The 7980-nt window shown below is 45.2% G+C and overlaps 1 protein-coding gene across 3 annotated transcripts in view; it reads left to right on the top strand.

Annotated features, from left to right (window-relative positions):
- Nucleotides 1–122: 122 nt before the first annotated feature.
- The window catches only part of Vrk3 (VRK serine/threonine kinase 3), a 34979-nt gene continuing 27121 nt past the window's right edge, over nt 123–7980 (top strand). For 2 of the 3 annotated variants that reach the window (XM_036170682.1, XM_036170664.1), the window contains exons 1-2: nt 123–363; nt 3087–3145. The gene's annotated coding sequence lies outside the window, so the exon portion shown is untranslated. Of the gene's footprint in view, nt 364–1906; nt 1976–3086; nt 3146–7980 lie in introns of those variants that run through there. The other variant, XM_036170673.1, reaches the window with a different exon arrangement.

The raw sequence follows: 7980 nt of genomic DNA, 5'->3' as shown, positions 1-7980 counted from the left end.
TGAGACTCAGAGCGGACGCAGAAGCAAGGGGTAGTTTACAAAGGGTAGTCTAGCCTTTGATTGGTAGCTACCTCGTACTTCGTTGCGATTGGCTTCAGATTGGCACATGCGCAGTAGGAGGAAAAGCGCCAGAGAGGCCGAATGAGGGTGAGCAATGAGGGACTGGAATAATCTCTCTTCCAGCGCCTCCTAGTTATGGAGGCGTGCCGCTCAGCCTTCTGGGAAATGGAGTTCCCAGCGGGACTTGGGGGGGTCAAGTTAGAGGGAGTTGGCGGCGCTTGCGAAGGGTGCGCGCGCAGCATCCCCTTCTCCGGTTTCCTCCCCGCCCCTCCCCCCGGAAGTTTCTTCTGGACAACTGAAAAGGTGAGTCCAAGTTGCAGCCCCGGATCAGAGCGAGGGTCCGGGCCAGGGGGAAGCCCGCGCCCGCGGCTCTTTCTCAAGTGCTGTTGTTGAGGGCCGTCAGCCTGTGACGTCACCGTCTCTGGGAGGTGGAGGCTGACGGGGCCAGGGCTGGAGGGGCGGGGGGGGGCACATTCCGTGCTGCCTGCGGGGCGGGGCTGCAGCTGCGTTGGTTGGGAGGAGCCTGTGAGGAATGGCAGATGCTCCGCCTCCGCGGTCTCGTCATCGCTGGTTTCTTTTGGATTGTAGGGACGAAGTACTGTTTTTGTTACCTAGGCAACTGTTAGTCCCGCACTTGTGGAGGAGTCTAGCCTCTGGTGTGCTACGTTCTAGGAACAGGAGCATAGTCAATGGTACCAAGCTGATGTTAGTAAGTGGGATAAGTTAAATAAACGGATGGATGCATAATAAAGGCAGACTTGAGTATCATAGCCTGAATCACTGGCTGTGCAAGCTTAGACAGGGGACCTCAGCACTCTTGAATCCCCTTAGTTTCTTCCATCCGCACTTATTGAGCACTTACTGTATGTAAGGATCTGCGCCACAGACACTTTTATGTATTATACACATGAACTGTCACCTCTCTAAAGGGTAGCTCTAAACTCTAATTGTAGTGATGTCTTAAAGTGGCTAATACCTAGAATCCTAGCATTCGGGAGGACAAGTCAAGAGGATTTTGGAGACTAGTGAGTTCCAGAACAGGCCAGCATGAACTACAGAGTGACACCCTGCCTCAGTAAATAAAGCTGGATGTGGTGGTAAGTGCTGGTAAGCTCAGCACTTGGGAGGTGAAGACAGGAGGATCAGAAATTCAAGGTCAGCCTGGGATACATGAGACCCTATCTAAAAAAAGTTTTTATAAACCTTGCTTAAAGGCTGGAGAGTTGTCTCGATGTTTGAGAGCTTACTGCTCTTCCAGAGGACCCAAGTGGGTTCCCAGTTCACAACTGCCAGTAACTCCAGTTCCAGGGGATCGATGCATGTGACCTTGACGGGCACTTGAATTCACATGTACATACCCATATGTAAACACACACATGAAATTTAAAATCATAAAGATAAACATTTTTGGGGCTGGAGAGATAGCTCAGCAGTTAACTGACTGCTCTTGCAGAGGACCCAGGTTCAATTTCCAGCAACCACATGGCAGCTAACAACTGTAACTGCAAGATCTGACACCCTCACCCAGACATACATACAGGCAAAACACCAATGCACAGGAAATAAAAATAAATTATTAAAAAAAGAAAAAAATTCCTGCACAAAACTAGTTTACATTCTAATGTTGGTTGGGATGCCAAACAGAAAATGAAGTCAGTTGTATAATATGCCTCAATGGTGCCTTACCTCCATGTCTGCATCCAAAATCTGGAAAACAAAAGGCTTTTTCTGCTTGCAGTTCACATCATGGCCCGTGCTGACCTGCCTGAACTTGTTTCCTGACAGCTCACAACTAGAACTGTATGACTGTTCATCATCAGAGATGGTGCTGCACTAGTCCCAGGCTCTCTGTGTGTACATGCCATGTATTTGCAGCTTCCTAGAGAGGCCAGGAGTCGGAACCCCTAGAGCTAAAGTTAGTGATCGTGAGCTGCCCTTCAGACTTGGGTGGTAGTGGCTTGTTGCAAAATATTTGTTTAGCTATGTAAAGATGTGTTGCTGTTTCACCTTGCCTGCCTAAGGCACCTGACTGGTCTAATAAAAAGCCGAATGGCCGATAATGAGGCACGAGGTATTGATGGGACTTCTAGGTGGGGAGAGTGAGTAGGAGGAGGGATTTAGGCTTGGGGGAAGAAAGAGAAAGAGACACCAGGGAGATGCCAGGGCCAGACAGACAGACGGGGAGGAAGCAGGAAAGTAGGACACACAGAATGAAAGAAAGGTAAAAAGCCCCGAGGCAAATGTAGATGAAGAGAAACAGGTTAAAAATAAGCCAGTGGGACAAGCCTGAGCTAAAGCAGAACCTTCAAAACTAATACTAAGTGTCTTTGGGTTGTCGGCCCAAAGACACTCCAACTGCAGAGACTGAATTTGGGTCCTGTGGAAGAAGAGGATGAGTTCTGCGTTACTAAGACGTCCACCTACCCTCAAAACTGCTTTAAATGCATCCTTACGAGCACTGCTTTGATAGTGAGCCACAGTGACAAGATGTCGAATCTGATGTTCATTCTAGTGAGGATGGGACTGCAATAGAAGAGGGGAGACTACAGCCTAGGCTGGTTACAGGGTGGAGGAGTGAGGCTCTTACATGCCTCAGGTCTGTGCTGGTAAGGCTTCTGCTTACACATGGGAACCTCCGAGAACATTTGAGCTGAAGCTAAGAACCCAGTCCATTTCTTCATGTTGACTTTATAAATCGCTACCAGGTTGTGCTGGTAATGGTGCACACATGAGATCCCAGCCCTTGGGAAGTGAAAACAGGAATATAAGGCTAACCTGGGCTACACGAGACCTTATCTCAAAACTAAAATAAGATTTACATGAAAGGATGAGTGAAGGGTTAGGGGGATTTAGCTCAGTGGTAGAGCACTTGCCTAGCAAGGGCAAGGCTCCGGGTTGGGTCCTCAATGGGAGAGGGGGGAGGTGAATGGGCTTTCAGGTAGCACTTGCTGGCTGTTTGACCAGTGCCCAGTAATGTTAACCAGTACCTTTCAGATGTAAAATGAGCCTCATTTGTTCATTTCCAGGCTATCAAGATGGAGTTTCCAACTCAGTGATCCAGAGATTACACCCTGAGTCCACAAAGGTACTGTTGCCTCTGCAGCCCATTTCCCAACAAGAACCCACCTGTGCTGTCTCCTCTCTATGGCTGCAGGTGGACCTCCCTGCCCTGTGACCTAGGGTGTGGCAAGGCTCACCTAGTCAGGCACTTGCTCCTTCCAAAAGGCCATTACTTTCCCAGTGGACTGCTGAGGAAAATAGGCTTAACATTGGAATTACCAAAGAACACCAACAAAACTAGGTGTGGTGGTATTACCTGCTATGCCAGCAATCAGGAGATGGATTGAGGTTAGCCTGGACCATACAGCAAGACCCTGTGTGATGATTAATATTATCAGCTGGACTGATAGAATCACCTGGGAGACAAACCTCTGAGGATGTGTGGGAGGGATTATGTAGATTGTGTTCCTTGAGATGGGAAAATGTATCCAGAATGTGTGTGGCAACATTCTCTGGGCCAGGGCCCTGGACTGTATGAAGAGGAGACAGTGAGCTGGGCTCCAGCATTCATTTCTCTCTGCTTCCTGACGGGTGTAGTGTGACCAGCCGCCTCAGGCTCCTGCTGGCATGACTTCTGCCATGATGGACTGTACCCTTGAACTGTGAGCCGTAAGTTGATTCTGTTAGGGTATTTTATCACAGCAACAGAGAAAGTAACTGAGACACTGTCTCAAACAAAAGACATGCATACATACAGTTTACATACATAAAACCACCAGGGATTTTGCCGGGCAGTAGTGGTACATGCCTTTAATCTCAGCACTTGGGAGGTAGAGGCAGGTGGATCTCTGAGTTTGAGGCCAGCCTGGTCTACAGAGTGAGTTCCAGGACAGCCAGGGCTACATGGGGAAACCCTGTTTTGGAAAAAGAAACAAAATAATAAACACCAGAGATTTCTAAACCACTCCACTTTTTATATAAGAAGTCAAGTAGACTCTCTGTTCTTACTCAGTCTAGACTGTGAAATGCCACAGTAACAAATAGACCCAAAGTCTTCGACTTAACGCAAATACACATTCTCTCTCACTGATGCAACATTGGACAACTTTCCATATCCAGTTTTGATTTGATGGTTCCAGAGTTACCACCTAAGATTCAAGTTTCACTGCCTGAAGGGAGAAGGAGAAAGAGACACTAACAAAAAATAACAATAAAAAACTCCCCAGTGTTTACGCCTTTGACAAAACAGTTGTGTAGTTGGTTTCTGTTTGTTTGTTTGTTTTGGTTTTTTAACTCTTTACTCTTTGGGATGCCTGCACCCAAATAATCACATGGAGACTTATTCTTTCTTTATGAATGCCCAGTCTTAGCTTGGCTTATTTATAGCCAGCTTTCCTAGCTTAAATTATCCCATTTAGGGGCTGGAGAGATGGCTCACAGGTTAAGAGCACTGACTGCTCTTCCAGAGGTCCTGAGTTCAATTCCCAGCAACCACATGGTGGCTCACAACCATCTGAAATGAGATCTGGTGCCCTCCTCTGGCATAAAGGCACACATGCAGGCAGAACATTGTATATGTAATAAATAAAAATTTTTTAAAACTTATCCCATCTACCTTTTATCTCTGAGCTTTTACCTTTCCATTCTATATTCCTTTCTTTCCTTTTTATTCCATATCTGGCTGGGTGGCTGGGTGGCTGGGTGGCTGGGTGGCTGGGTGACTGGGTGACTGGCTCCCAGCATCCTCAGCTCCTCTTTTTCTTGCTTCTTGCCCTTCTCCTTTTCTCTTATTTATTCTCTCTGCCTGGCAGCCCCACCTATCTCTATCCTGCATAGCTATTGGTGGTTCAGCTCTTTATTAGACCAATTAGGCATTTTAGACAGGCAAAGTAGCAGAGCTTTACAGAGTTAACAAAGGCAACATAAAAGAATGCAACATATCTTTGCATCATTAAACAAATGTTCCACAGCATAAACAAATGTAATACATCTTCAGCTAATATTCTACAACACAGTTGTAGTAGTTCAAATATGAAGTGTTCCCAACAGGTCTACGTGTCCAATTATGTTGCCTCCAGCTAGCGATACTGCTTTAGGTCTCGTTGGCATGCAGTATGGCTAGCAGAATAGGTCATAGACATGCAGCTTCTAGCTGCCATTGTCTACTTCCTGGTCCAAACAAATGTGAACAATCAAAGCCATGTGTTCCTACTGCCATAGCTGTGCTTTCTTGCCTTCATGGACCTGAACCAGGAGCCAGAGTCATTTTTATATTGTTTGTCTATATTGTTATGTGTCCATATATACTGGTTTTTGTTTGGTTTTGTTTGGTTTGGTCAAGTTGACACTAGCTAGAGTCAGCTGGAAAGAAGGACTTTCAATTAAGTAAATGCTTCCATCAGACAAGCGTGTAGGCAAGTTTGGAGTTTTTGTTTGTTTGTTTGTTTGTTTGTTTGTTTGTTTTATATGGAGCTGAGGATCAAACCCAGGGCCTTGCTAGGCAAGCGCTCTACCACTGAGCTAAATCCCCAACCCCTGGAATATTTTTTTAATGAAAAAAAAAAATGAGGACCTGACTGTTCCTTGGTATGAGTTTGAGGAGAAGGTTCATTGTAGATAGGAGGAAGAAAACAGCCAGAGGCAGCTGGAAGAGTCCAGACTGAACATGGCCTGAGGGGGCGAGGGTAGAGAGCAAGAGAGGAAGAGAAGAGGGAGGGAGGAAAGAGAACACCTGGGAACCCAGAAAGCATGAGAACCAAGAGGCCACATAGCCAAAATGACTGGATTATACAGAGAAGAGCAGCTGGGGAAGGTCGGTGAAGCTCAGGCTGAAGGCATTCAAGGTGGGGGTGGGGTATGCCAGCCAGCATGACTCTGTAATAGGTACTGAGAGATGCTAGGAGAACCTGCCAGCCAGAATCTGCTTTGATGTGTTAAATGGGTACCCCAGTTAGCCATTTGTCCTGAGTTTGATACCCAACTTTCTTGATTAAATATTGATGGGAGGGGGGTTGAGGATTTAGCTCAGTGGTAGAGCGCTTGCCTAGCAAGTGCAAGGCCCTGGGTTCAATCCTCAGCTCAAAAAAAAAAAAAAAAAAAAAAAAAAAAAAAATATATATATATATATATATATATATATATATATATATATATTGATGTGAGAAGGTCCAACCCATTGTGGGTAGGTGCCATCCATGGGCAGGTGATCCAGGTTTGTTTAGGAAAGCAGGCTAAGCAAGTCATGGGGAGCCAGCCAGTAAGTAGCACTCCTCCATGTCCTCTGCTTCAGTTCCTGCTTTTGAATTCCTGCTTGAGTTTCTACACTAACTTCCCTCTATGATGGACTATAAATTATAAGATTAAATAAGTCCATTCCTCCCAGGTTGATTCTGGTCATGGTGTTTATCACAGCAAAAGAAAGCAAACTGGCCGGGCAGTGGTGGCGCACACCTTTAATCCCAGCACTCGGGAGGCAGAGCCAGGTGGATCTTTGTGAGTTTGAGGCCAGCCTGGTCTCCAAAGCAAGTTCCAGGAAAGGCTCACAGCTACAGAGAAACCCTGTCTCAAAAAACCAAAAAAAAAAAAGAAAGCAAACTGATAACATATAAGTCTGTGGGTGTGGATGACATGGGGTGCTTGTAGAGGACAGAGAACAACTTGAATGAGTCTCTCCCTTCATTGTGTGGGACTTGGATAAAACTCAGATTGTTAGCCTGGCAGCAACTGCCTTAACCTACTATGCCAGAGATTTTCAACCTGTGGGTCATTTCCCCTTTGGGGGATCTAACGACCCTTTCAGAGTGGTTACATATCAGATATCCTGTATATCAGATATTTACATTATGATTCCTAGCAGTAGCATGTAGCAAGTCTCATTATTAATTATGGAAGCTTAGGCTTGTTGCTAACTAGCTCTTAAAACTTAAAGTAATCCATATCTTTCAATCTACTGTAGCTGGAGTTTTCTCCAGTCCTGCCTGGGCCCGCAGCCTCTCAGACCCAAGTAAACACGTAGAGACTTATATTATTATAAATTGCATGGCCATGGCAGGCTTCTTGCTATCTAGTTCTTATATCTTGAATTAACCCATTTCTGTTAATCTATAAATTGCCATGTGACTTGTGGCTTACCGGTATTATACAACTTACTTCTCATGGTGGTGGTGGCTGGCAGCGTCTCCTGACTCAGCCTTCCACTTCCCAGAATTCTCCTCTCTGCTTATCCCTCCTATACCATACTTGCTGCCTGGCTACTGGCCCATCAGCTTTTTATTTATCAATCAATCAGAACAACACATTCACAGCTTACAGAAGGACGTCCCCAGCACTTCCCCTTTTATTTCTTTTCAAAAGGGAAGGTTTTAACTTTAACATAGTAAAATTACAAATAACAAAACAATTATCAAGCAAGAATTATATGTACAATATTTAGTCTATTTGTATTTTGCAAAATTAAAGAAGATATCCTATATATTCTATATTTGTGAGTCTAAGGTTTCATATCTATCTTATCTTTTATCATAACTAAGGAAATTATAACTATCTAGTCTTCAACTACATCAAAGACCCCAGAAGGATATAATATTACCTGAGAACTGGGAGAAGGATGCAAGCAACTTTTGGGAGTCTTGAGAAAGTGGACAGAGAGGGATAGCAGCCTGGACAGTTATCCAATGTTCCTTTGTAAAGTTGGGGCCCACAGGCCTAGAGTCTCTTGGTCACTTCTCTCTGTGTCCTGTAGAATGTCTGGCAGTTTCCTCTGTGAAGCAGGAACCTGAAGGACCATTTTGCTAAGCAAAGTTCAGTGGTCACCTTCCTATGGGTCCTGCATGTCCAGTCGATCAAGCAGTACAGGCAAGAACAGTTTCTTGCCCAAATGGCTGTTTTTGCCAAGAAGAAGATAAACTCCATATGAAGTGT

Source organism: Onychomys torridus, chromosome 1 (assembly GCF_903995425.1).
Source record: "Onychomys torridus chromosome 1, mOncTor1.1, whole genome shotgun sequence".
In the NCBI taxonomy this organism is placed as follows: domain Eukaryota; kingdom Metazoa; phylum Chordata; class Mammalia; order Rodentia; family Cricetidae; genus Onychomys; species Onychomys torridus.
The sequence above is the reverse complement of the archived record's forward strand: the minus strand, read 5'-3'. Positions and strand labels throughout refer to the sequence as shown.